Here is a 27659-nt window from a genome sequence, read left to right on the forward strand (position 1 = left end):
TGTGAAGCCCGGTGAATTGGTGCTCAGGGCATTTGGATGTGAAGATTCCGGCCCAGTACTTGGCCTGTTTGGTACTCGAGGTCCAAGCTCGAACTTGTTGGTACTGATTGCACCTCCCAGAACCAAGTAACCAGTGCCACGATATCATTGGCCCCACTCGCAGTTTCTCAAACTGCTTTAAATGTGCTGTTCCCTCTCCAGGTGACCTCCAGGTGCAACTGCAGATGCTAAATGACTGGGAGGTACTGTCCCTTCTTAGGTTCCAGTTAGCCTTAAGATCATGTCACCTGGCACACTGCCATGAATGTGAGTGTGCTCTGCAGGCGCCATAAATCATTTACAAAGAGAGGCTTGCTCACAGACACTGTGCTCCTAACACCAGGAGCCTGTGACTGGGTAATCTATTAGGAACAAAAATGTGTTTGCTCACAGTTCTGGAGCCCGAGATCAAGGGAGGCGGGCTAGTGTCCAGCAAGAGCCCGCTCTGCTGTCAGGATGGTTCCTGGTGCTGCGTACACATATAGCAAGAGGCAGGAGGGCTGGAGAAACCTCTTATGAGAGTTTAACCCTAACACCAGAGGAGGAAGACTAAAATCCTGATAAAGGCCCCTCAGCTTAATACGATCACGCTGGACATTACATTCTTTTTCTTTTCTTTGTTTGCTAATAATTTTTTATTTTAAAAAGAATAAAACCAAGCAAAATAAAATAGTATAAAGCCAATCAAAATAAAACAGTGTAAGTGATATAAGACTTCAAAACAAGATAATAGGAAATCAACAATGGCAACCACAATGCCTCTTGTTATCTTCAAAATAGGTGCCCCTAGCCGGGCACAGAGGCACACTCCTGTAATCCCAGCACTTGGGAGGCTGAGGCAGGAGAATTGTTCACAAGTTTGAGACCAGCCTGGGCTGCAAGGTGAGCCAAAGGCAGCCTGAACTGCATAGCAAGACTCTGTCTCAAAAAGACAAAATAGCTGCTCATACCTTCAGACATAAAAGCAAACAAAACAGAACAAAATAAAACCAAAAAACAAAACAATGAACACAATAAAGGACTTCAAAACAAGATAATAGTCCACAATGTCTACCGTAATATGTCTTGCTATCTTTGACATAGCTGCCCATGCCATCAGATATAATAAAATCAAACAAGACAAAACAATCAAACCAAACCAGACAATGAAAATGATGCAGGACTTTAAAACAAGGTAATAAGGAATTAACAATGGCCAACACTCAGGAGGAGATCCCCAAAGATGCTACACTGCATACTGTTATCCTCTGAACAGATGATCAGACTACCAGCTCAGGCCAGCAGTTAGCGAAACCCTAAACACTACCAGCATTAAGCTGTGTTTTACTTCAATAGCCATCGCCCCAGCCTGTGTTTCTCTGGGTCAGTTGGTCGCTTATAGTGGGGAGGGGGTTTGGTTCTTCTTGTCTCCCAGAAGGGGCTGGCGCTTGGTCTCCTCCCTATGGCCTGAACCTGGCGCTGATTCAGGAAGTTGCCCATTAAGTTTCAGTAACTAAAACTGGAAGATGCATTCAACCACAGCACCAGCTGAGTCAAAAGCTCTTGGTTTTAGAGGTGGTGGTGACAGTTAAGCTTGACTGTTTACCTTGATTGGCTCAGGAGCTACCCAGAGGATCTGTGGTGCACACCTGTGGGTGTGTCTGGGCAGGTCATGGAGGTGACTTTAGGAACCATGTCTGGTCCCTGACCCTTTGGTCTCTGGTGCTGCTCCTCTGCTCTGCTTCCTGGCTCCCACGAACTGAACAGCTTTGTTCCACATGACCCTTCCACCATGATGGTTTGCCTTGGGGCCAGCTCACCATGGACTGAATCCCCTTAAGATGTGAGCCAAATTCAGCCTCCCCTCACTTAAGCTGTGGGGGTCTGGCAATGGGAAAGCTGACTGAAACAGTGGCAGAAAGGGTGTGTGTTTGCAGCCCATGCGCATGTCCATTCAGGTGCTCTGTGGCTGTCATCAATTCACAAAATGTGCCTCAGACTCTGCCCCCTTGTCAGTTTTTGGAAGGAGCTCAATGCAGTACCCAAGGCATAGGGGCAGGCTCATAGGAAGACCTGGCTCGGCACCTGCCTATGAAGAAGAGGCACGTGGATGCTGTAGACACAGGTAGACCTCACACTCACAGCAGTCACCTCCACCCAGCCCAGGAATTCCTCAACCTACATCTCCACTTCTCTACCCATCCAGAAACCCATGATGTGGTTTCAGTGTGGGTCATGTTCCCCAAAGGGCCGTGTGTTGAAGGCTTGCTCTCAAAGGTGGCACCCTGGATGGTGGTGGACCATGTTGGGCGGGGCAAAGTGAGGGGTTTAGATCATTAAGGGTGTGGTCTTGAAGGGTATTGTGAGACTCTGGTATCTCAGTCACTCTCTGCTTCAAGAAATGAGCAGTTTTCTCTGGCATACATTCCCCACCACTGTTATTATCCTTACCAAAGGCTCAAAACAAGGGAGTTGCCTGATCTTGGAATGGAACATACAGAACTATGAACCAAACCTTTCCTATTATAAAGTTAATCACCTCAGGTATTTTGTTGTAATATAAAGCTGATTAGTACACTTGAGTTCTGCAGGTATTTGCCTTTAAAAGGCCACTTTTCCTCTTCTAAATCTCATTCTCCAAAGCCTAGTGTGTACGCTACATTGGATTCCCTACTAAAAATAGCACTTCCAATTCATGCCTAATCTTTGATATCTATTTCCCCTTTCATATGATTTCTTTTCAAGTACTCTTGCTGTATATCTGATGATGTTTCTAGTTTTTCTTTATTCCTTGGTCAAGTTTTCTTGAATCTTTCATCCTGTTTCCTTAAATCCATGCTCTCGTTTTCCAACAAAAAAGTTAGTAGGCCCTAGATCAATGAAAAACCTCACTGCCCCATCTTCTTTGAAGTTTTCTGTTGTATCTGGGGCCAACTGTGTCTTCACTCTGTTGGTTGCTTCCTTTACTGTGTAGAAGCTTTCTCATTAGATGCTTAGTTACTTGTATTGATGCTGAAACAAATACCCAACCCCCAAAGCTAAAGGAGAAGAGGTTTATTTAGCTCACAGTGTGTAGAGGTTTCTGTCCATAGTAGGCTGACTTCAGGAAAGGGTGGTCTGGGAGAGGGGCATCATAGAGAAGAAACCGTCCATGGCAGGCAGGCAGAAGGCAGTCTGCCTTTTCTCTTGCCCTTTGTATCCTATCCGGGCTGTAGAGCAACCGTGCCTGGGGGGGGGGGGTTCCGTTGTCCACACCCTTACTCCACCTTCGTACACCTTAATCCTGCCACTTTCCCAGCTCCCCACCTATGAGTGCATGAGCTTTGGGGGGACATCTAGGTCCAAGCCATGATAAAAGTAACCCCATTTATTTATTATTGATTTTATATCTGGTACAATTGGCCTTTTGTTCAGAAAGTCCTTTGCCTAGCCCTATATCTTGTTCAAGAGTTTTATTTACTATGTCTTCCAGCAGGTTAAGTGACTCTATTTAATATTTTTATTTTAGTTTTTTATATGGTGAGTTATATAGGTGAAGCTTCAATATTCTGCATGTGGATAGCTAGTTTTTCCAGTACCATCTGCTAAAGAGGCTACTTTCCTTCTGTGTATATTTTTGGCCCCTTGTCAGATATCGGGGGCTGCCTGTGTCTGGGGTTCTTTATGTACCCTTAATCCTGTTCTATTGATCCACACATTTGTTTTTGTGCTAGTACCATGTTTTATTGTTTGTTTTTGTTTTTAACCTATCACTGAAGCTTGCAATCTGGGGTTGCTATGTCTCCTGTTTTGCTCATGTTATTGATGATTTGTTTTGGTATTCTAGATCTTTTTGGTTCTATATGAAATTTAGCGTTGTTTTCTGCAGTTCTGTGAGGAATGGTGTTGGTATCTTGATTGGGATTGTGTTAGATCTTATATCAGTTTTGGGAATATGGCTATTTTGACGATGTTGATTCTGCCTATCCAGGACAGGGGAATCTTCCTATTTCCTGATATTCTCTTTGCTTTTTAAAAAATTCTAAGTTTATTGGTACAATTTATATATGCATGATGATCACATTCATCATAGGGGATGTGTACCTGTACATGATATATCTTGATCTCTTTTTTGTTCCCAACACCCTTCTCTCCCTTCAACCCCTCTTCCCCTGTTTACAAAGCTTCCTTTCCATTTTGTTTCTTTTCTGTTCTTTCCTTCCCCCCCTCCCCTCCCCAGTTCCCATTTCCCTTTGAACAATTTCTTGCTATTTCACAATCACTATTATACATTTTATCCCTTATGTACCTTTTCAGTTTCTCATACTAGAAAGACAACACAATGTTTACACATATCTGGTGAATTTATTTCACTTAGGAGTATGGTCTCAAGGTGCATTCATTTACCTAAAAATGTCTCAAGTTTGTCCTTTGTAGCTGAGTAGTTCTCCATTGCATAAAAAAGCCACATCTTTTTTAACCATTCATTGGTTGATGGGCATTTGGGTTGTTTCCAAGATTTAGCTATTACAAACTGTGCTGCTATAAATGTGGATATACATAGATCATTATGATATGCTTTTAATTCTTTTGGGACAATATCAAGAAGGGGAATAGCTGAGTCAAACAGGTCCTCCCGTCCTAGTGTTTTGAGGAATCTCCACACTGATTTCCACAGTGGCTGCTGCACCAGTTTACACTCCCACCAACAGTGGAGAAGGGTTCCCTTTTCCCCACAGCCCCACCTGCATTTGTTATTGGTCGATTTCTTCATGACAGCCATTCTCTCTGGAGTCAGATGGAATCTCAGCATTGTTTTAATTTACATCTCTCAAATGACCAGTGATATAGAACATCTTTTCATATATTTATTTGCCATTTCTACTTTCTCATTTGAAAAGTGTATATTCACCTCAGATGCCCATTTTTGGATTGGGTCTTTAAATTTGGAGATGTCTGATTTTTTTCAATTGTTTTTATGTTCTAGATAGTAGCTAGGAACAACTGGCAAAATTTTTCCCCACTCTGTGCGTTGTCTTTTCACTCTGTTGATGATTTCTATTTTTTAAAAAACTTTTTTATCTTAAACAAAACAAAATGGAACAAAGCAGATCAGAACAAAACAATGCAAATAATACAGGACTTCAAAATCTATTGGTGATTTCTTTTGCTGTGCAAAAAGCTTTCTATTAAGATGAGAATCACTTGTTAATTCTTTGTGGTATTTCCTGCGCAATCAGGGTTTTGTTCGTGGAGTCTTTGCCTACATCTGTGTCTTTGAGAGGTCTACTGTTCTCTCTTCCAGAAGATTTAGTGGTTCTGTTTTAATATTTAAATCTTTGATCCATTTTTACTTTAGTGCATGATGGTAGACATGGGTATAGCTTTGGTCTTCGGCATGTGACAAGCCAATTTTCTCAGCATTATTTTTTAAAGAGATCATCTTTCTTCCAGTGAAGGTGTTTGGCCCCTTTGTCAAAGATAAGGTGGCTGAGTGTTTGGAGTTGTTTATGCATCTTTCAGTCTGTTCCATTGATCCTCAGGTCTGTTCTTTTGCTAGTACTGTGCTGATTTTGTCAGTAGCTCTGTAGTATATTTTCAAGTCAGGAATTGGGATGCCCTGGCCTTATCTTTGTTGCCCAGAATTTTTTTGCTATTCTAGGTTTCTTCTGGTTCCAAATGAATTTTAGGAATGTTTTCTCTAGTTCTGTGAGTTATGCTATTGGTATTTTGACTGGAATTGCATTAAATCTGTAAACAGTTTTGGGAGTATGGTCACTTTCACAATGTTGGTTCTTCCTACCCAAGAGCAAGGGATATCTTTCCATTTTCTGGTGTCCTCTTCAATCTTATTTTTCAGAATACTGTAGTTTTCATTGTAGAGGTCTTTCGCATCCTTGGTAAGGTTAATTACTAAGTATTTAATTTTTCTTGATGCTATTATAAATAGTATTGCATGGTATTGTTTTTATAATTTCCTTCTTGGTGTAGTTATTGTTGGTGTGCAGGAACATTTTTTTATTGCCGTGTGTTGATTTTTTACTTGCTACAATGCTGTTTGGTAATTGATTCTATTCATTTCATTTGAGTCTTTTGTTGGAACTTTTTGGATCTTCTACTAAGAGGGTAATGATTTGACTTCTTCTTTTTCTGTATGAATCCCTTTTTCTTCCTCTTGCCTGATTGCTCTGGCTAATGTTTTGAGTGCTATATTGTTTTATCCCTGATTTTAGAGGGAAAGAATTCAACTCTTCCCTACTTAATATCATGTTGGCCATTGATTTGTCATAGTTTTGTTTTTATAAATAGTTTTTAAAATCAGATTGAGATAAGATTTTTTTTATCACGAATGGATGTTAGATTTTCTGCCTCTATTGATATGATCACAGGATTTTTGTCCTGGCTTAAGTTTGATGTATTACATTTATTGATTTGCATTTCTTCAACCATCTTTGTATCCCTAGAATGAAACTTAGTTGGTCACAATGTGTATTGATTTGTTGCAGTATCTTATTGAGGATTTTTGTGTTTATGTTCATTAAAGAGATATAGTTTTCTTCAGTTAGGTCTTGTGTGGTTTGGGAATCAGTGTAATGCTAGCGTCTGTGAATGACTTTGAAAGTACTCCTTCCCTTTCAATTTCATTAAAAAAGTTCAAGGAATATTGATGTTATAGCCTCTCTGATGGTCTTGTGGAATTCATAATTGTAGCTCTCAGGTCATGGGCTTTTCTGACTTGGTAGGTTTTAATTACTGTCTCTGTTTCATTGTCTGCTACTCGCAGATATTTTATGTCTATTTGGTTCAATTTTGGTAATTCGTATGTGAAATGTTTTTTTTTTTTCAAGATTATCCAACATGTTGGAGTACAGTTTTTCATGTTAGTTAATATGATCGTTTGGGTTTTGGTGGTGTCTGTTGTGATTTTGCCTTTCTTTCCTTCTTCCTTTTTTTGCCTTTATTTCTAGTTGAGTTGATGTGGGTCTTTCTTTTGGCCAAAGATTTGTCTATTTTGTTACCGTTTCAAAGAACCAGGTTTTAAATTCATTGATTCTTTGTAATATTTTTGTTTTTTTAGCTTCAATTTCATTTATTTCTGCTCTTTATGATTTCTAGACACGTACTAGATTTGATTGGACTGTTCTTGTTCTTCTGGTTTCATGAGGTGCATCATTATTGATTTGAGCTCACTCTTTTTCTAATGTGAGCAAATAGCAATAAATTTTCCTCTTAGAACTGCTTTCATTATTCTCACGGGTTTTAGTGTGTTGTACTGGTATTGCTGTTTGATTCTAGGAATTGTTTAATTTCTTCCTTGATTTCTCCTGTTGTGGAGGACCATCTGGAGGACTATCCTTGAAAGAAGAGCAGTTATCTCCATCTTGGCTACAGCTGGCCCTGTCTCCATGTGCTGATAGGCACAGAGCTGGCTAGGACTTTTCCCTGTCCCTTCAGTTGGCTTTAAGCAATGTAAATGGGTCTTGCCTAGGTGCTGATGTGTAGTCTTTGAAGTGAGGCTACAGGGCAGTGTATCCACCCCCACAGCTCCCCAAAAACATGTGTGAGCCAGGCAGGAGGCAGAGCCACACTCTATGCTGTCAAAGCTGTTGGCTGGGATTGAGCCTTGAGATAAGAGGCTCTGACTTCCCAGGGCATAAAAGTTTACACATCAGAGCTGAAAAACTAACCTCAAAACATTAGAGACTAGCAACTTCTGGGAGAACATGGCGGACAGATAGCAGCAGCTAAGGAGGCTCTCTGAAAGACCCAGCTTAGAATTCAGGAATGGTGCAGAGTAAGGAATCATAAGCAAGTGGAGATATGCCCTGCTGACCCAACAACGAACTGGGCTGAGAGAAACCAACTGGGAATGCAACCCTGGTGCTATAACAGGAACAGAAAAGCCTCAGTGTGGAAGCTGGAGCCTGCACTATTGGAAGCTGCAATTTGGGTTTCCCGCTGCTGCTGCGTCTATATTGGCTCGGCAGGGAGGGAGAGAGACGCATGAAAGCTCTGAGAACGGGAATCGGTGAATGGAGTTGAAAGCAGGACGAGCAGGGAGCTGTGCATTGACCTGCGGTCAGTGAGAGAAACTAGGACTCTTCCACGGTCTAGGAGACTCCAAGAGAGGATATTCTGGGACTGGACAAACTTGCGGGAACAGGGCATTGTAGTGACTTCAGTCATGTATCCCCCTCTCAAGTGGGAGTGGTGAGCAGTGCCTAGCTTACATGATGCTGCTGGCTGAGACCCAGTAGGCTAGCACAACCCAGGTCCCAGCGCCTGAAGGTAGATTGACCTGGAGGGGCGGGCCCCGCATAGGCTGCCTGGTCTGCAACTTCCTGGTGTGCTGCAGTGGGTGGGAACCCCAGCCTGTGCAATTCAATCAGACTGTGGCCGACAGGGAAGGAAGCTGGGCCTCCTATATACGCTTGCATATATAAGGAACAAAGAATATGGGAAGAGGCAGCAACAAGAAAGGCTCCTCGGCCCCCAATCCTGAGAAAGAGGCAATAGCAGACACAGCACCAACAGATATAAAGGGCTATCTCCAGAGCCTCATAGACAAGTTCAGGAATGAAGTTATTAATGACCTGAAGCTAGACATAAGCAGAATAGTTAGAGAAATGCTAAGCACCACCCAAGAAAAAACAGATGGTGGAATGGAAGAACAGAAAAAGAGGGGAGAATTGTTTGATGGAGAAAATAGAGAAAGCATAGAATACGTGAAGCAGGTTCAAAGAGATTACCAGGAAACTAAAAAGTCTATCGAAAACTGGCATAACAGCTTGAAAGAAACTAAGGATAGATTATCTGAACTGGAGGGCAGATTTGTAATATGGGAGCATGAAATGAAAAACTTCTTAAAAATAACAAAGAAACAAACAGCAATAATACAAAGACCTGAAGATGATAAGAGGATCTATAACTTAAGAATTAAGAACATAAAAGAAGTAGGGACACAAACAAATGAACTACAAAAGCTACTCACAGAAATAATCCAGGAGAATTTTCCTAATTTAGCAAAAGGTAAAGATACTCAGATGTATGAAGCATACAGGATCCCAGCCACCTACAACCCAAACAGAGCAACACCCAGGCATATAATAATTAAAATTCCAGAAATCCAATACAAGAACAGAATATTAAAAGCCATCAGACACAAGAAACATATCACTTACAAGGGAACACCCATCAGAATTACAGCAGATTTCTCTGCACAAACCATCAAATCACGAAGAGCGTGGGGGGAAATAATTCAAGCTTTGAAAGATAATAATCTCCAGCCAAGATTGAGATATCCTGCACAGCTATCCCTGGAAATTGATGGAAAAACAAGGTGCTTCCAGTATAAAGAGGAACTAGGGGAATATACAACCACCAATTCAACTCTACAGAGAATACTGCAGGATATTCTAAAAAAGAAAAATACGAAGAAGAGGCCACAATGAATGGAGCAGAAAACAAAATGAAGAAGACAAACTGACAACTAATGACAGAAAAAGAGCTCAACAGAAATGAGGCAGAGAAGATTGGAGGATAGGAACAGCTATTTTGGAGAAAATGACGTCTTAATAGGTAATACTGATTTAGTATCATCTTGTTTTGAAGTCTCATTAAGCTTTTGTTCTTCTGTCTCCATTGGTCTAAACAGGTTGTATCTTATTGGATTTTATTATATATGATAGTATAAGCAAAAACTTTTATAGACAAGAGGATTATACAGAAACCATTGTTCATTTTCTGTTAGTTGATTCTAAATACCCTGTAATACTGTCATTCTCTTAAATGGTTTTACATTGTTTTGATATATTTGATGCTACAGTATACGAAGTTATACTCAAAGATTTCAAGGAAAGAGACAATATGGTAACTACTTTTATGTCGGAATTATCTTGTGGTGAAACACTATTTTGCTTAAATGGTTATGTTTTGATCTGCGCTGTTTTGCTGTTATGCTCTCTTTTATCTCAATCTTCATTTTATTTACTTTTTTATTTTTATCCTTTTAATTAAGGGAAAAATAAATTTTAAAATAGCAGGATATATTATAGTAACCCACTTTGACTTTCCATTATCTTGATTTAAAGCCCTGTATTGCTCTCACCATCTTGTTTTGACTGATGTCCCTCTATTCTGTTTTGCTTGATAGTACCAGGTTTGAAAGTTTAGGCAACAGCTGTGAAGACAGCGGGATTCATTATGATGCCCATTCTGGTTGACTATTATCTACTTTTGAAGACCTGTAATGTCTCCAATGTTTTGGTTTTGTTGGTTTCGTTCTTTACTGTTTTGTTCAATTTTATTATAACTGATGATATAGGCAATTCTTTTTGAGATAGCGGGAGGCATTATGGTAACCATTGTTGATCACCTTGTATTATGTTTTTACATTATCTATTATGCCCACCCTTTTGATTTGACTGACTCTGTTCTGTTATGTCACATTGGTTCTACTCTCTTCCAAAAAAGTAATAAGAACTGTGGGAACAACAAAATCCCAAATGTGTAATTGTCATTGTACAAAAGAGAGGAAAAGAAAGTGCTCTAAATGATATAACTGCATGTATATTTAAGTGTATAAAATAGATAATGATATTACTGAGTTTTGTTGGATCATTGAACAGAACTGTTTGCAGTCTCACTGTTGGAATGTCCACTTTGTGAGCTTCAGTTTTGTGGCTGGAACAATTATTTCTAAGATGACAATATGTGATCCATTAATTAGTGATTTCCTACTGTTTATTTTTTTCTGTAAATCTGTATAACTTGTACCCTTTCTCTTTTTTTTTCTCCTTAAATAAAATAAAATAAAAAACAAACAAAACATTAGAGACTATCACAAATTGTGTTGTATCGATTACTCTCACTGCGTATCTTCCTCTTGAAGATTGCAGAGGTGATTTCAGGTCTCCTAACCCAGCTCACAGCTCTTGAGTATCTCCCACCACTCTCAGGGTCATTTATCCCTCACTCACACCCCACCCCCCGTTACCCTCCACTGCAAATTCAGCCCTGGGTCAGGGCCTTTGTTCTGGTGGACTCTCATCCTGGCTGGACTTAGGACCCCCTCAGCTCCCCATAACTATAAATATGTCTTAATATCTTTATTCTTGCACCCCTATGACCCTGAGTGTTCAGAAGTTTGTTTCTTAATATCCAGGTGTTTGTAAAATTTCTGTCATTGACTTTGCAATTGATTTCTGGTTTCAATGGTGCAATATGACCTGATAGTACACGTAGGACAGATTTCAATTCCTTTGTATTTATAGAAGCATGTTTTATGGACTAGACTTTTGGAGAAAGTTCTATGTGCTATTGAGAAGAACGCACGGTCTGTTGTCATAGGGTAGAACATTTTATAGACATCTATTAAGTGCCTTTGTTCAAAGGTGTGGCTCAGCTTTGATATTTGTTAATTTTTTGTTTAGTTTATTTGTGAACATGGGATGTTGAGATCATCCATTATGATTGTGCTGGTGTTTATTTGATTTTTTTGTTTTTTTCTCAGCAGTATTTGTTTTATGAAGTTAATGGCACTGATATTCAGTGCATATGAATTTGTAATTGTTATCTGTTTCTATTGAATATTGTTTTTCATCCTTTGAATTTTAGTGTATGAATCTCTTCTCTCTCTCTCTCTCTCTCTCTCTCTCTCTCTCTCTCTCTCTCTCTCTCTCTGTCTCCCACTTCTAGGCAGGCTTTGTGCCACTGAACTATATCCCTGGCCCATGAATCTCTTTTGGGATTAGATTAAGTCTCTTGAACATAACATACCAGGATCTGATCAGGCTTCAGATGTTAGAGACAAGTTTACAGAATAGCATTAAATAAAGACAGTGCAAATATGCTTCGTGGGGAACCCAGGAAGGTCAGGCTTTCTTGGAGCTAAGACAAAGACTTCTCTGGATGCCAATATTTATTGGATTTCAAAAAAGTTCAGAGAATGTGAAGGAAAATGAAAAGAATAGCTGAGGTAAACACAGGAAACTGAGCAGGACCTTGAGAAGTTAGAACAAAGACTTTTCCAGCAGTAAATTTTGCCAGTTACGACAACTGTTTGATCTCTAAGGTTGGCAGTTTATAGTTCTGGAGCAGGGACTGCCAGCCCCTGCAGCTGCAGGCTTATCTTGCCCTCAGGGGCTGTGAATATGAGCTTTCTAATACATCCAGAGAGCGTTGTGTTCAACAAGTTAACCCTTACGTGGCCTGGTTCCCAATAGTTACAGACTATTTGGGTTCTGTTTTTGATCCAGTCTGCCAATCTGTGTTTTTTAATCGGAGAGTAAACCTTTTTACATCGAGAGCTGTTACAGAAAGGTATTGACTCATTCCTGTCATTGTGTTATTTTCTTGTTGTTGGCTGCTTTACTTTTCACTCTTTGTTTAACTGCTTGCCTTGCTTGGTAAACTCATTCCATCAATCTGTTGGCTGTGTTGGTTTCATTGTTTCTTTCTAGAATATTCTTGAGTATTTTTGGAGTGTGGGTTTGGAGTGTTCATATATCCCTTAGGACATTTTTTGTTATAGAATATCCTTATTTCTCCAATTTTGACAGATAGTTCTTCAGGATTTATTAGTTTGGGTTGAAAATTGTTTTATTTAGGGCTTGAAACACTGCACTCAGAATTCTCCTGGCCTTTAAAGTTGCATTGAAATGTCTTCTGTATTCTTAATGGGTTTGCCTTTACAAATGACTTTTTGGTTTTTCTCTGGCAGCTTTTTAGGTCTGTCTTTTCTGAACATCTGGGATTTTGACTGTGATGTATCATGAGGAACTTCTTTTCCCTTGGGGTTATTTGGTGTTCTATAAGCCTCCCTTCCCTGTACGTTGAATTCTTTCTTCATTCTTGGAAAGTTTTGGTTATGATTTCTGTAAACAAATTTTTTATTCATCTGTGCTATTTTCTAACTTTTATCTAACTCAGCCTTAGGCTAGTATTCTTAGCATCATCTAGGAGCTGTTAGATGATCTTTTTCTTACTTTTCTTTCTTCTCTTTTGCAAGGCTTCTCTGAGTAAATTATCATGCATTTTGTCCTTGGTTTTTGAAATCCTATCTTCAAATTCATCATTTCTGCTGTTTATGAATCTATATCTTTATCTCTGGGATTGCTGTCTGGCATTTTTTTGTGGTGTCTATTTCTTTGGTAAATTTGTCATTCATATTTTGAAATATTTTGGTCAGCTCTTCCAATTTTTTTGTTTACTTTTTTCCATAACTACATTTGTCATTTCACACAATAGCTCTACCATTTAGGATTATGTTTGCATTTTACTGTGATATTTACATTTTCATTCGCATATTCTTTTACTGATTTATTTCCTCATTTATTCAACAAATACAAATGGCCTCTATGTACCAGGTACTGTCTGGAGTGCTGGGAACTTAGAGCAAAACCCTGCCTCCAGGGAACTTAGTAACTGCAGTGGAGAGGCAGGAAACGGAACTAGAACATTCTCCATAATGAGAAAGCCACCTAACCAGTCTCCACTCCAGCTTTTCTCCTTCTAATCCATCCTGCACACCACCACCAAGAGTGATCTAAAAGATGAAATCAAATTTCTCCTTTCCTAAAAACATGTGGTGTTCTTCTCTAGAGTTGTAGTTTGAGTCCATCTAGATCTCTCCACATGCAGAATGTGTTTTCCTGTTCTGATTGTAGTATTCCCCTAACCTTTCTCATTATTATGACAAGTTTTATTAGGCTTCTCGGACACGCTTCCTTTCTTTCAAAGCGTCTCTAACTCAGCCCCACAGTGTGACATGAGATGATCACCACACTGCACTCACGGCAGTTCTGCTTTATTTCATTTTCTTTTTTACATCATACTTAAGGAGTCTCTACTCTCTATTTGTGAGTTCCAAGAAGCCAAGGAGTATGTCTTATTTATCTTTGTTCATTTTTAATTGCCAGCACAGTGCTCTGGATGCAGGACAGCACACAGAAAACTGTGCTGAATGGTACAGTGGATTGTTCATGGGGTACATGGATTAAAGAACCCATCCTGAGGCTGGAGACGTGTGAACCCATGTTGGGGAAGACGCATGCACTTCTTTAAACATCTAATGAGCAGTTTGATTTTCAAAACTGCCTTGAGCCCTCCTGTTCTGGGCGTTATAATAAGATACAGAAGAGTAATTTCAGAGGAAGATGTGCTTTTCATGTCTTTCATTCGTGCATCTATTACTTATAATACCATCTTTATTGAGCTGTTATTCATATAACATACTATTCATCCATAAAATTCATATGGCTTTTAACATTGAAATTGTCTTCTAAAATGTATAAAGTCAAACTGAGAGTTACATAGCAAATGAATTTGTTTAATATGGTTGCATTAGTACCAGGTGGTGCAAATCTTCAATAATTACTTCACCAGGAAACTGAAATGGCAATGTTAGTGACCAAAACGGCATACAAACGAGCCCAAAGAACTGACCGGAGAGGGTGTCCGCGAGCTACGGTTTGGGTTTAAAACGTCCCCCAAAAGCTGATGCATTCAGAGGTGGGGCTTTTGGAAGGACAAGATCTGAGGGCCCTGATTGCTCAGTGGATTAATCAATCAACCAATGGATGTGTGATTTGCTGGCATTCCTCAGGAGGGGGAGCTTCCTGGAAGGGTGTGGTCCTAGGGCGTGGCCCGGGCCTTCCTCTCTGCGTGCTTTCCTGCACCCCGGCTTCCTGGTCTGGTGGGCTGGAGCTAGCACCCCCTTCCAGCCAGCCTGCCAGGGACTGAAAGATCCGAAGCTGTGAGACAAGAGAAACTTTTCCTCCTCCAAGTTGGTTTTGTTGGCTCTCTGGTCATAGTGACAGGAAGCCATCCCCCACACTATAGAGACCTAACTTGGCCACCAGTATGAGCTGTCAGTGAGAACAAGCCACTGTGGTTGGCCTCTAGAGGTCACGCTGCAGCCTCAGGCCTGGTGCACTTGGGTGGGGCTTTGGGGTGTGTGGGTTTGGGGCGCTGTGCTCTGTAGTGAGCAGTGCGCCGAGGGGCCCATAGCCCCTAGGAGGTGGGGTCGTGGCAGAGTTGGTCACTGGGTGTGAGTGGCAGGGCTCCCTCTTCACTCTGTTTCTGGGGCCCGGAGTCCTCTCCGGAGCCTTCCTGTGTGCCAGCCACAGATTGAACACGAAGCTGAAACCAGCCTCTCTGCTTGGAGACACAGAGTCCTGATTTTGTCCCAGCAATGAAGAAAACTGCTGAAACAGGAGTGAATCTCAGAAGCATTGACTTAAGCATTCTAGGCGTGCTACACATCTTTAAAAATGTAAAATGACACTATTCCCACACTTCTATGTCTTTGCTTATCAATTGGAATGAGCTTGGCTCTGAGGGGACCCTGAGAATACCTGGAGACCAACTTGGCTGTTTCTGCTGGGCCTGGGGAGGCTGCCATGAGCCAGCAGGCAGAGGCAGGCTGCTCTGTCTAGGCGCCCTGAGTGGCAGCACAGAGTGAGGGGGAAATGTTGATTTAAACCAGTAAACCGTGATGCAGAGCAAAATGCCATCTGCAAGAACGTGCCAGCAGGCACCCAGTGTGTGCCCCGTGATGGCAGAGAGTCCCTGGGGTGGAGCTGCTGCAGGTGCTGCCCCTGGCTGTGGGATCACAGAGCCAGGGGGTGGGGATTGACCCTGAGGCAGCCCAGGCCGAGGCAGTGCGTGGAGTCTGTGACCGGAATCCTGGTGGGGGATGCAGTGTGTGGCTCCTCAGAGAGCGCTGGCCCAGCGGACCAGGCCTTTGGTTTGATACAGACAGGCGTCACCCTGGCGACCTCATGGATTGTGGGAGATGCTTCTGGGCACCCCCAGGTTAGGTATCAGTGCAATCAGTGGTAATGAGCACCGGAAAGGAATGCAGATTTCTTCCCATCAGAACCCAGTATTTAAGTGAAACTGGATTTCCTACAAAATTAGCAATTTGCTTCTACCAGCCCTGCTTCCTGTCCATAAATGATTCCTGTTATAAGACCTGTCCACTTCAGAGCCACCTCCATTCTCTGTGCCTTCTAAGGTGTCCCTTAGGCAGATCCACCCCACCCCACCCCACCCCCGCCCCACGCCATGGGTCCGAGTCTAGTCTGGAAGCCCACTGGTCCTCTCACAGAGATTGTTCTTTTTCAGCTCAATGGGATAATTCAAATGCTGCTTGGGCTGAGCACGATGGCACATAGCTGTCAGTCCAGTGCTCTGGGAGGCTGAGGCAGGAGGACTGCGTGTTAGAACCTAGTCAACTTAAAGACCAGTGAGACCTTTGTCTCAAAACGAAAAGCTTATTGAGGGCTGGGCACGTAGCTCAAGGTGAAGACCCTGAGTCCGATCCCAGAACCACGAAGAGAAAAGAAGGTGCTTTTCTGTAATCACTTCTTTTCCACCGGGATGACAGAAGGGTCCTGGGCGCCCTCTCCTCTCCTGAGCCCCTCTCCTGGAAGGGCGCAAAAGCCAGTCCCTTCTCAGTACAGGGAACCGATTCAAATGGCAGTGCTGGGATCAGAACCCTGGAGGCCAGGAGGTGACTGCTCTCAGTTCCTAAAGACCTGTCAGCTGCAGCTGGACCCAGAAACGCTGTGGGGATTTGGGGCAAATACATCTTCAGACTGAAAAACACTTCATCCTCAGAAAGGAAATGATGTAAGAAGCGATCCGTGGCGGTGTGGAGTATGCTTGTTCAGCAGAGGCAGACAGAGGGGGGACATCACTCACCAGGTCGTCTTGGGCAGCTGATTCCCTCAGGGATGGACATGGAGCACGGCAAGGAGCTAAGGGAAAGGACGGTGTGGAACACGGCTGAGCGCACTCAGTGACTGCCGACCACGTGGCTGTGCCATGGCATCACACACAGGGCGTGAGGAATCCAGCCCAGGCCGGGGTGGGGATGGACAGCATGGGGGACTGCAGTGGACACGTCTGATTCCAGGTATGTGACAGCGACGTGGGAAGACAACACCAGAGATTAATCATCCCAGCTGCCTGCGAGACTGCAGTTCTGACAGTGGCCTCTCAGCTCAGCCCGTGCAGTCATGCAGTGGCCTGACCATTGAGAAAAGTGAGTGACTCAGCTTGTCAGATTTCTCAATGAGCCAAGGCATCCTCGGGCAGGAGCAGCCTCCCTGGGTGCACTGGCTCTGCTCCAAAGCAGGGACTCCCTCCCACAGGCGTCAGAAGCCTTTGGGGCGCAGCTACAGCCAGGCTGTGTCCCAGGGCCTCTGCAGGGTCCCTGTGCCAGGGAGACCGAGAGACTAGAATGCGGGTGGGGTTACAGGCTGGATCGAGGTGCCCCAAGGCATTAGAGTCTGCTCGGTCCACACGGGTAATTCAGCCAGCTGTTTAAGGCACGTGCAAACGCCAGGATAGAGCACGAGGTCGGGGTGATCAGGGGTGACAAGGCTCTGTCCTCGGCTTCCGTATGATCTAAAAACGATCACACACACACACACACACACACACACACACCTGGCTTCTTTAGGACTTTCTGCTCTTCAGAGCAGACACGCGTGCCAGCTCTACAGCACCTGGGGTCGCCATTACACTCAGGTGCCGCAGGTTACTGGCATTGTCACACGCGTGTATGCATCTTGTCTCTGTCCGTCAGCCCCCTCTGAGGCCTGCACTGGCTCCTGTGTGGTTTGTGAACTCCCTCCCTCTGCACCAGGCAGCTGAGGAAAGCGTGGCAGTTCTGACCCCTAAGTTGCCTAAGAATCTGAAGTGTTCTAGATATTGCTGGGCTTCTAATGGAAAATAAAACTGAAATAATACAAAGTCAGCAGTGTCACAAAGTCCAAGGGCGAGAGGAGCTCTTGGTGTTCTTCAGAATCCCTGCTGCTGGGCGCAGGGGGAGCAGGGCTCCCTGTGGAGGGACTTCCAGGCCCCTGGGTCACGCTGTTCCCGCCTTGCTTGGAGCCCAAAGCAGGAAGCCTGTGTCCCATTGAAGCCCAGCAGAGGACACAGTGACACAGTCTCCTTCTCAGTGGTGCCGGGCGAGATTGAACCCAGGGCCTCAGGGATGCCGAGCAATCACTGAGTCACGAAGCCGCAGCCCAGGCCCTGGACCAGGGCACCTTCCTGTGTAGAGATCATGTTTCAGGAAGTAGAAGTCCTTTCGCTTTTTTATCATCTACAAAGTGAAAGACCATGTTTAACCATACTAAAAAAAAAAAAAGACAGGTCAAGGTGGCTGTGGCCCCAAACTTGTTTATAACCTCTAAGCATCACATTCACATTTAATCTCATAACTCGTACGTACGAAGCTTCTCTATTAGAGTTAACTATGTCACGGCGAAAAGTAAACATTTAAATTCACTATTCACAGATGCGGGGAGGAGGCACCTTTTATGTTAGTGCTGGAGACACACCCCAAGTCCCCACTAAGTGCATACCCTCCTTCTGTCTCTGCCCCAGAGCGCACTGTTAGGGTATAGTGATGAGACCCCCAAAGAGAGTGGCTTTCCTGAACCCTGCTGATGTGGCCCCAGTGCCTTTCTCTGTGTGTTATAGTCCAGATATAAGGGGATACAGGAGACCTGATTATAGTTATTTATAATATTCACCCAAAAAGTCAAATGCGGGACAGTGCACATCTGTCCATGCATCAGAGACCCAAAGGATCCAGCTGAGGGCACAGCAGTGTCCATGAGTCTGGCTGGAGGCCTAGAGCCCATGACAATGTCTCACGAGAGTCTGTATCAGTGACCTGCACTGGGAAGGCCCAAAGGTTAGTGGTGGAAGCAAGAAAATCTGTGCCAGCAGCTGAGGGGTTTGCACTGGAGCCAGGAAGTGACGCTCAAGGTAAGGAGCAGAGCTACCACAAAGAGAACCGCAGCCTCCTCAGCAATCAATGATGAAAATAGCTGAGTTCGTATCAGGAAGCCAGCAGGACAAGCTTCTCCAGGAGGGTCAGCAGCACCAGCTTCCCCTCCGGCTCTGCTCTGCTTTTATGCTGTTGGCCTTGACCCTCAGGTCTCCTGTATCCCCTTATATCTGGACTATAACACACAGAGAAAGGCACTGGGGCCACCTGACATCAGCAGGGTTCAGGAAAGCCACTCTCTTTGGGGGTCTCATCACTGTACCCTAACAGTGCGCTCTGGGGCAGAGACAGAGGGAGGGTATGCACTTAGCGGGGAATTGGGGTGTGTCTCCAGCACTAACACCCAGCACCACACTGACCCAGGTCAGCCGGGTGCTCCAAGCTGACCATTGGTTAATCCACCACTGTGGTAACTTTGGTTTCCTCATTGCTAGGGTTATGTGAAGGATTGGGGAGAAGATGTATCCAAGATATGCCAGAGAACTAAAAGACAGAAAACTGGATGGAATAGACAGCGATGCAGACAGATTGGAAATGACGGTGTTTGGTGAAAACGGGACTGTTTTCCCCACCGTGGGGAGAACCGAGAGGGGATTCTTTGCTCCTCCTTTGCCACCTTGAGTAAAGGTGGTCAACACCACAGAATCCAGAGAGCAAGAGCTCCACTCGCACAGGATGGGGGTAGAAAGTGTGCTCTTCTTCCTCGCTCTGGGGGCAGGAGTTCATACCAGTTTGCTTCCAAAAGAGAAAAGAAAAATTTACCACTTGTTGGGCATTGATTGGAAGGCCTGTCAGTTACTGACAAGTTTGACTCTGGACAGCTGCAGGAGGGGCCTGGTTCCTTTCCCTCTCCCTGGATAAAGAGTAACAGGAGAGGGGCTGCTCTGGTCACCCCAGTTGGCTTTGGGGCAATGCAATTTACAGCAGTGAGTGGCATTTCTCAGCTGCATTAATTATGTAATAAAGAAATGGCCAAACAGATGACAGAACAGCGTAGATGAGTTTGCTATTTAAATTACTGAGAAACATTTAATTATAAAAATGTATAAAAAAATTATAAAAAAGTGTTGTAGTCAGGGATTGTACACTGAGAACAATTACAATCAGGACATGGAGTTTATAATATTGTTTTATGATGGTCACCAGGAGTTAACACAAGAAAATGCAGGAAATCTATCCACAACACCAAAGACATAGAATATTTAGTCAAGGGCCTGAATCCCAGAGCAATGAGCCACATGAGTCCAGATGAAGACCCAGAGCTCATGACAATGCCTCCCACAAGTTCAACTGGAGGTCTAGAGCCCACAAGGAGGACTCATGCCAGTCTCTTTTATGGATCCGTGCTGGAAAGGCCCAAAGGTCAGCGGTGGAGCCAGAAAGTCTATGCCAGCAGGGTGAAGGAGCTGTGTTAGTGGGATGAGGGTTCTATGCTGGAGCCAAGAAGTCACACTCACAACAAAGACCTGGGCTGTCCAGAAAGCACCACAGCCATCCTCAGTGACACGGAGACCCAAGCTCCTCTGACAACAAGCATTGTTGGGGACATGCCAGGAAGCCAGCATGACAAGTTCATCCTGGAGAAGAAGCAGCACACGTCTTCCCCTCTGGAGCCAGGAAGCAATGCTCAATGTGAGGACCAAAGCTTCTCTAGGAGAACCAACGGCTCAAACAACAACTCGTAGGAGAGCCTACAATGCCTCAATGCAATGCAATAACACATCAACGCATTAACAACGTCCTTCTCCTTCTCCACCTATTTATGCTGGCAACTTTCCTCAGGTGGAGCATCTTCACTCAGTGCCATGCTGATGTAATCCAGCTGGCGTTAAATTGACCACCAGTTCTTAATCTATAACAGCAAGCAAGCAGTGCTTGGCAGATGGATACTCTTCACAGTCTGTATTTCTTTCATAATAACTTTTACTCCTCTATACTTGAGACAGCCAGGGCAGTGACTGGGCTCCAAGTGACTCAGAAGACATATGTAGGCATGGACACACACCGGTCATCACAGCACTCCTGGAGGCTGAGGCAGGAGGACAGACAGTAAGTTTGAGCCTAGGCTAGTAGGCAATAAGTTTGAGTTAGCAGTTTAGCATGACCCTGTCTCAAACTAAAATATGAAGACTGCAGATATGGCCCGGGTGACGACCTTGGATTCATTCCTCAGTATTGTTAAAAAAAAAAAAATACTTCATCTCAAGAGTGGGCTTCAATATAGTGCAGTACTTTACTTTTAAAATTGGATTTGTGAGTAGGCAAAAGATTAGATGGATGAAGCCACAGGAAAGCAGAGACTTACAAAATAACTTAAATGCCCTCATCAGTCCATATCTGAGTGTCACTGCTTGGGAGATTTCAGGTTGGGCGTGTCCTTGGCCTCTGGCCCTGGCGGAGTGGGCAGGAAAGTCCTGTCTTCTCCCTGCTTAGGCCCCCTCCTCCCCCATCTCCTGTGGCAGTTGGATTGCTCTGCAGTGGGCATCGGTAATCGGTGTCTTTCCACAGAGCAGCCTGTACACTTTCACACGTGTGCAAACACAGAGCAGGGCGCTAGGTGAAACACACACACCAGTGGAATTTGGATTTCAGGTAAACACCGAATCCTTTTAGCACAAACATCACACACTGCACACTTAGACTGAGCAGTGTTTATCTGCTGTTCCAGCTAACCGGACACTTCCTCTAACTCTCCTCTCCATGGAGTGTTGCTGCAATCGAGGTCTGGGAACAACTCCTCGGTCCCTCAGCTTCCTCGGCCTCTGGGTGGGTCCCTGTCTGCCACTTCCTGCCCATTTTTTCCCACACACAGGCATGGGAACTTTTCTCCTCTCTGTTCTTCTACATTACTTTGCATTTTCTAGAATCTGATATAAATAGAATCATACAGTGGGCACACATTTCTCAGGGTCTGCCTCAAATGTTTCAAAAGTCTATTCCTTTGTCCTTATTGTTGTTTTGTTTTTGTGGCAGTGGTGATTGAGCCAGGACCTTTGCACTGAGCCATATCCCCAGCTCTTTACTTTTCTATTTTTAAACAGAATATTGAAAAACCACCAAGTTGCCAAGGCTGGGCTTGGACTTTGAATCCTTCTGCCTCAGCCTCCCAGAGTGTTGGCAGCCTCACTCCCTGCTTCCTTGTTATTACTAATATTCCAGTCTTTGATGTGCAGCAGTGTGTGTGCCCATTTACCACCTGATGACTTTTGGCTTTCACTTTGGGGCTATCATAAAGCTGCTGTGCACATCTTTGTCGAAAGATATTTCCATTTCTAAATAGGAAGCAGCGGTGGCTTAATGGTATGCTAGGCATATTGACTTTGTGGGCTTTTTTATTCTTGCATACTAGTTATACAGAAATGTGGGCTTCACTTGGCTTACACATGCTTGTGTGTAACATAGCCTGGTAATATCACAACCCTCCTTATCCTTCCTCCCCATTCTTAATTTTTAAAGACATTTCCAAGTGCCTTTCAAAAACGGTTGTGTCAGTTTACATTTCCAGCAGAGTTCTACTTCTCCACGCTCAGTAGAATTGTTCTTACTTGTAGCACCCTGGTAGGTAGGTTTTAATTTGTGTTTCTCTAACCCTCAATCACACTGAAGATCTTGTGCTTATTTGCATCTGTATATTGCTAGTGAAATGTCTAGATTTTTGCTTATTTAGTTGCCTTGTTCTCTTATTGAAAGTTTAAGAACTTTATATATGCTGAATTTTAGTTTATCAGCTGTGTAGTTCTCGAGTATTTCTTTCATTCTGTGCTTGCATTTTCGATGTCTTAACATTGCTTTATGGAGACCAGAAGTCTTTAATTTTTATAAAGTCCATTATATATAGGGATCATTCATGTGTTTTTAAGATCTGGGACTAACCTTAGGTCACAGCTATTTCCTCCTACACATTTTATAGTGTGAGGGTTTTCTGTAGCTCTACAGCCCATCCTGAGTCAATGTTCCTTCGTTTTGTGTTTTTGCATGCGATGAGATGCAGACTAAGGTTGGATTTGGACGTCCAGGGTGGCAGCATGGTGAAGAGCTCATGGGTTATCCCCTGACCGGCTTCCGCCTCTGCGTTGTGAGATCCGTGTGTGTGCACACGCGCCGACCCTCGAGGTCTGAGAGTGGGGTCCAGCTGTGGGCTGCAGGAGGAGACCTGGAAGCTGCTGCGTCAGGGTCTGAATCACTGACCGCTCACATCCTCCGGTCGGTCTTGTCCACTTCCCTGGCTTCCACGGTTCCTCCCGAGTTTTGCTGGTTGGGGCAGGGCCTACGAGAATCCTGCAGACGCCCAGCTCCCACTGCCCTCCCTCCCTCCCCTCTCTCTGCTCCAGAGAGTGCTACTGGTTCTGTGACGTGTGCTGTCTCCTGGCTTGGTGTTCCCTGTGCCCTGCAGCGGCTCACAGCAAACCCTTTCAGTGGTCATTTGCTTTGCTTCATGGAAGGCGAAAGCAGGGCTGCCATCCACGTGAGCTGTGTCTCCTACGGATTGGACCGTGCGGCACACAGCAGCCCCATGCCTGTAGTACTCACAGGCTGGAACTCGGTGTGGGTAACATAGCAGCTTAGGGAGACCCAATCTCAAAATAAAAATAAAGAAATACAGACCGACTGAGGCTGCAGCCCCATGCAGAGATGTCTTAAATTTATGTGTAATTTCTCCATGATCATCAGTCTGATGGCTGGGATTTAAGAACTGTTTTCGGGTTCTTTTGTATCTATTTGACCACAACTAGAAGGAAGGACCCCAAAAGATACAGTGTTGGCTCTGTCTCAGCCCAGACAATTAGCATATAAAATCGGAGTTCGCTGTCTGCTTTATTCCAAGAACACACTTTATTCCCCGAGTTCCATTCTTTTTATGTCCTTTCAGCCCATTATAATTGAAAAAGCATTCTGCAATTTTGTAGCCAGAACTGAGATATACTGGTTAGAATCAAGAATGAGGTGAACGTGAGGGACTGTGGAGATGGCGTCTCCTCCGGCCATGGCCCTGCAGGGCTCTCCACGCATGTGTGGGAGGGGCCTTCACATTGAGCTGTGTCTGTTTATTTATTCATTGTACTTCTGGGGAGTGAACCCGGGGTCCTTGTGCTGAGCTAGGACCCTCCTCCACCCCAGCCCTTTCTCTTTTTTTAAATGCAGACAGTCTTGTTAAGTCAATAAATTGCCCAGAGTGGGCTCAAACTTGTGATCCTCCTGCCTCAGCCTCCCAGACTGCTAGGTTTCAAGGTTCCCGCCACCACGCCCAGCATAACTTTTAAGAACCATTGCCCTGACATTGCCGTAGTTTCTGGAGGGACAGAAGTGTTGAGGAGCCTCTACCGTAAGTCAGTCTTTGTTCTGTGTTCTGGTTTTGAAGTCACTTAATCCTGGACTGCGAGCTTATGATTCATACAATATCCCTAAAGTCACAGAGGCCCCTGCACCCCATGCTCACATCAGCCTATTCAGAGTAGCCGAGCAATACAAGCCAGGAAATGCCCGCCAATTGCTAAATAGATAAAGAGGCTCAGACATGCAGCCGGATGCTGTCCAGGCACCAGTCAGGTCCTGCTGTCTGCAGCAACGGCCTGGGGCTGGAGAGCTTCGTGCTGCCTGAACCAAGCCAGGCACAGAAAGGCAAGTCTACCCACTCGGTGTGGAATCAAAAGCAGTCATCCTCACCGAAGCTCAGAGCAGAATAACAGGAGGGCGACATAGAGGGGGAATTGATTGACCAGGTGCTGCCTCAGTTACACTTGCAAGGGAGCAAGAAGTCCGGGAGCCTCACAGCGCAGCAGGGCTCCGTAAATAACAGGGTGCTGCACATTTCCAAAGCCAGAAAGGGCTGCAGTGAGAGAGGGTTTCCCTGAACCCCCTACATAGCCCAGGCTGGATTTGAACTCATGGCAACCCTCCTGCTTCAGCCTCCCGAGTGCTCAACTTACAGGTGTGTGCCACCAAAGCTAGGCTTAGAAAAAAGGATTTTGGAATTTTTCACCAGAAAGAAATGGTAAATATTTAAAAATTTAGTTTAACCCGATGTAAACATTATACAATATATACATATTGAAACATCCAGTTTTCCCAGTAATAGGTGGAATGTTTTATTTTTATGTATCAGTTACAAATAAATTTTTTAAAATGCCAAGCTCCTGGTCTCAAAGATAAGAATTTTACCTCCTAGTGCGTCCATGTTCCAACTGCTTTTGGGAAACTTCAAGAAGGGGACTTAGGAGTTAGTGGCTCTGATTTCTGCTTACTTCTTTTTTTTTTTTTTTTTTTTTCTTCCTTGGTACCGGGATAGGAACTCACCAGGCGCTTGCAAGGCCGGCGCTTATGCCGCTGAGCTAAATATCCAGCCCAGATTTCTGCTGACTTCTACATGTAGAGACCATGGGTAAAATCGCTTGGATAAAATAAGCAAAGGGCCAGGCCTGGTGGCGCAGGCCTGCAATCCTAGCACTCAGGAGGCTGAGACAGGAGAATGACAATGAATTCAAAGCAGACTGGGCTGCCTAGCAATGCCCTCTCTCAAAAAAATCAAAATAAACAAGCAGACCCCTGCGGTATTACATGGAAGACACCTTTGTCCACGTGGGGGCTGTCTGAAAACCACGAGAACCAGCTGGAATCCAGGGCACTTCCCTTAGGGAAGTCTGCGGTTGGGCTCCCCGACTAGGGGTGCAGCCTTGTTGGGGGGGGGGGGATGGGTTAGAGTTCAGCAGCTACCAAAATATCTCCAGCAAGGGGCCACGGTCTGTTTCCGGGCAGGCCTTGAGCAGAACTCTACTCTCCTGTCGCAGTCGTGTCCCCCACCATGCTGAGCTCTAGCTGGACGTGGCCGGCACCCATGGCCTCGGGAACACGTGGGGCTGCCCCCTTTCACGTGCTGGTCCTAAGCTCTTTCTGTGCTGCGCTGGGGCCCTGCGCTTGCCCTTCAGTCACCGCGCTCCCCTCTCGCCACGGCTCATGTGACCGCTGCAGCGCTGCAGCCTCCAGCCCTGCACCCTGAGCTCCGCGTCCGGCCAGCGCTGTCGCCAGCTGTGCCACCTCCCGGGCGGGGTAGGGGCGCAGCGACCTGGAGTTACAGCCAGCTGCCCTCCACCTGGAAAACTGCTTTCCAGCCGGGTGAAGTCCATTTCACTCCTATTTCATTACAGCCCTGCTAGTTTAGGTCTTTAATTCTAAAACCGTAACACCTCTTCGGTCCAGACTCCTGTCACATTTTAACCTTTCTCTTTCTTCGGCTGTGCCTTCTCTTCCACAGACCCAACAGGGTGCCTTCTCTATGTCATATCGCTCCCCCTCGTTGGGTCAATTATTAAACATCAAAGCTTGAGAAGGAACAAAGTGTCTCAGGAGAGTGTCCAAGTCAAACAGAAATCTTGACTGGCCAGGCTTTTACCTAATGTGGACTGGAAACCAAACCTACTCCCGTCACAGTAGATAATGAGTAGGAAACACTTAGGGTATCCAACCCATATAAATATTTGAACTATAGATTTTAATTCTTTGATGTGTGCAGAAGAAGATAACTTAAGAACAGTATAGAATGATTAAAACTTTATGATTTTAGACTCATTCAAGAATTTTGATTTATATTTTAAAATTCAGTTGGTTGACAAGTTTCTTTGCACTGTTTCATGAAAATTATTACTTAACATGGCCCTTTAAGTCCATAAAAATTGAAGTACTTAAAAAGAAGTTAAAAGGGCATTCTCAGCATTTACAGGCTACGTGCAGGAGCTTACACAGCATGTCAAAAAATAGTGAATGCTTATTTTCTAAAAAATGCGTGAGAGTGAAGGACACATTGCTGTGAGGTCCCCTCAACACCCTCCTCGGGTGTGACCCAGCCGGGTGTGACCCAGCCTTTGGCTCTGACACTTTCTGCAGCAGCCCTGGAGTCTTCTGTCACGAGCTCTTCACTTGGGGCTGCCTTAGGGCCTTGAATCGATTCAGATGTTTACCTTTCGCGTCATCGGGCATTGGGGAAGAGCTGGAAGTCATGGCATCAGCACTGTGTGACTAGCGTCGTTGTACCAATGTTTTCACAAGCCGCCTTCCCGGTGACTAGTGTCAGAAGCTGCGTGGTCATACCTTGTTTTCACACTCAGGAGAGAATACTTCAGAGCTGCTGCAGAAAGCGCCGGGAGTGACAGGACAAGTGTATGGGGGGCAGATCTTGAGGGAAATTAACAGCCGTTGTGTCTTTTACTGCAGTAAATTTTTAAAGTTAAACACATCGGGGGCTGGGGATTTAGCTCAGCGGCATAAGCGCCTGCCTTGCAAGCAGGCAGTCGTGAGTTCGATCCCTGGTACCGATAAAAAGGAAAAAGACAAAAAAAAAAAAAAAAAAAAAAAAAAAAAAAAGTTAAACACATCGTATTTTCTGATTAGCCCTGTAGTCCTAAGCACCCTTATGAGCTCCATGATAGTGTGAAATGTGGACCTAAGGGTAAATAAAATGACCCCAAAGACCACAGCTGGGGGCAGGGGATGAACTCCAAGAGGAACTGAAGGTGACAGCTGTGGAGCAAGAGAGGCAAGTCAGAAAACGAGTGTTTTCACATAGCAAGTGAGGCACAGAGAAACTGGGCTGCCTGGGCACACTGCTGGTGCTTTGTAAACCACCTGCTCTGTGGTTCCTCAAACAGTTAAATGGAGAGTGACCCTAAGTGCCAGCTCAATTCTGCTGGGTCAAATCTAGGGAAAGTGCAAGCAGAGACTCTATTGGGTATTTACACAGCCCAGAGGACAGGGGACGGCACAGCCATGACAGGCGACCTGTCTGGGGCAGCATGTGTGTCCCTGATGGATGATAAATAACACCCACTGTGAACACGAGTTGGGGGTTGCTGGGGTTGTG

At 44.5% G+C, this 27659-nt stretch overlaps 1 protein-coding gene across 1 annotated transcript in view; it reads right to left on the reverse strand.

The window, feature by feature from the left end:
* The window catches only part of Spmip2 (sperm microtubule inner protein 2), a 68939-nt gene that overhangs the window by 28270 nt on the left and 13010 nt on the right, over window positions 1-27659 (reverse strand). The gene's annotated exons all lie outside the window — the stretch shown is intronic.

Source organism: Cavia porcellus, unplaced genomic scaffold, assembly GCF_034190915.1.
Source record: "Cavia porcellus strain 051 isolate PalLab524CR breed Dunkin Hartley unplaced genomic scaffold, mCavPor4.1 scaffold_14, whole genome shotgun sequence".
Taxonomy (NCBI): Eukaryota; Metazoa; Chordata; class Mammalia; order Rodentia; family Caviidae; genus Cavia; species Cavia porcellus.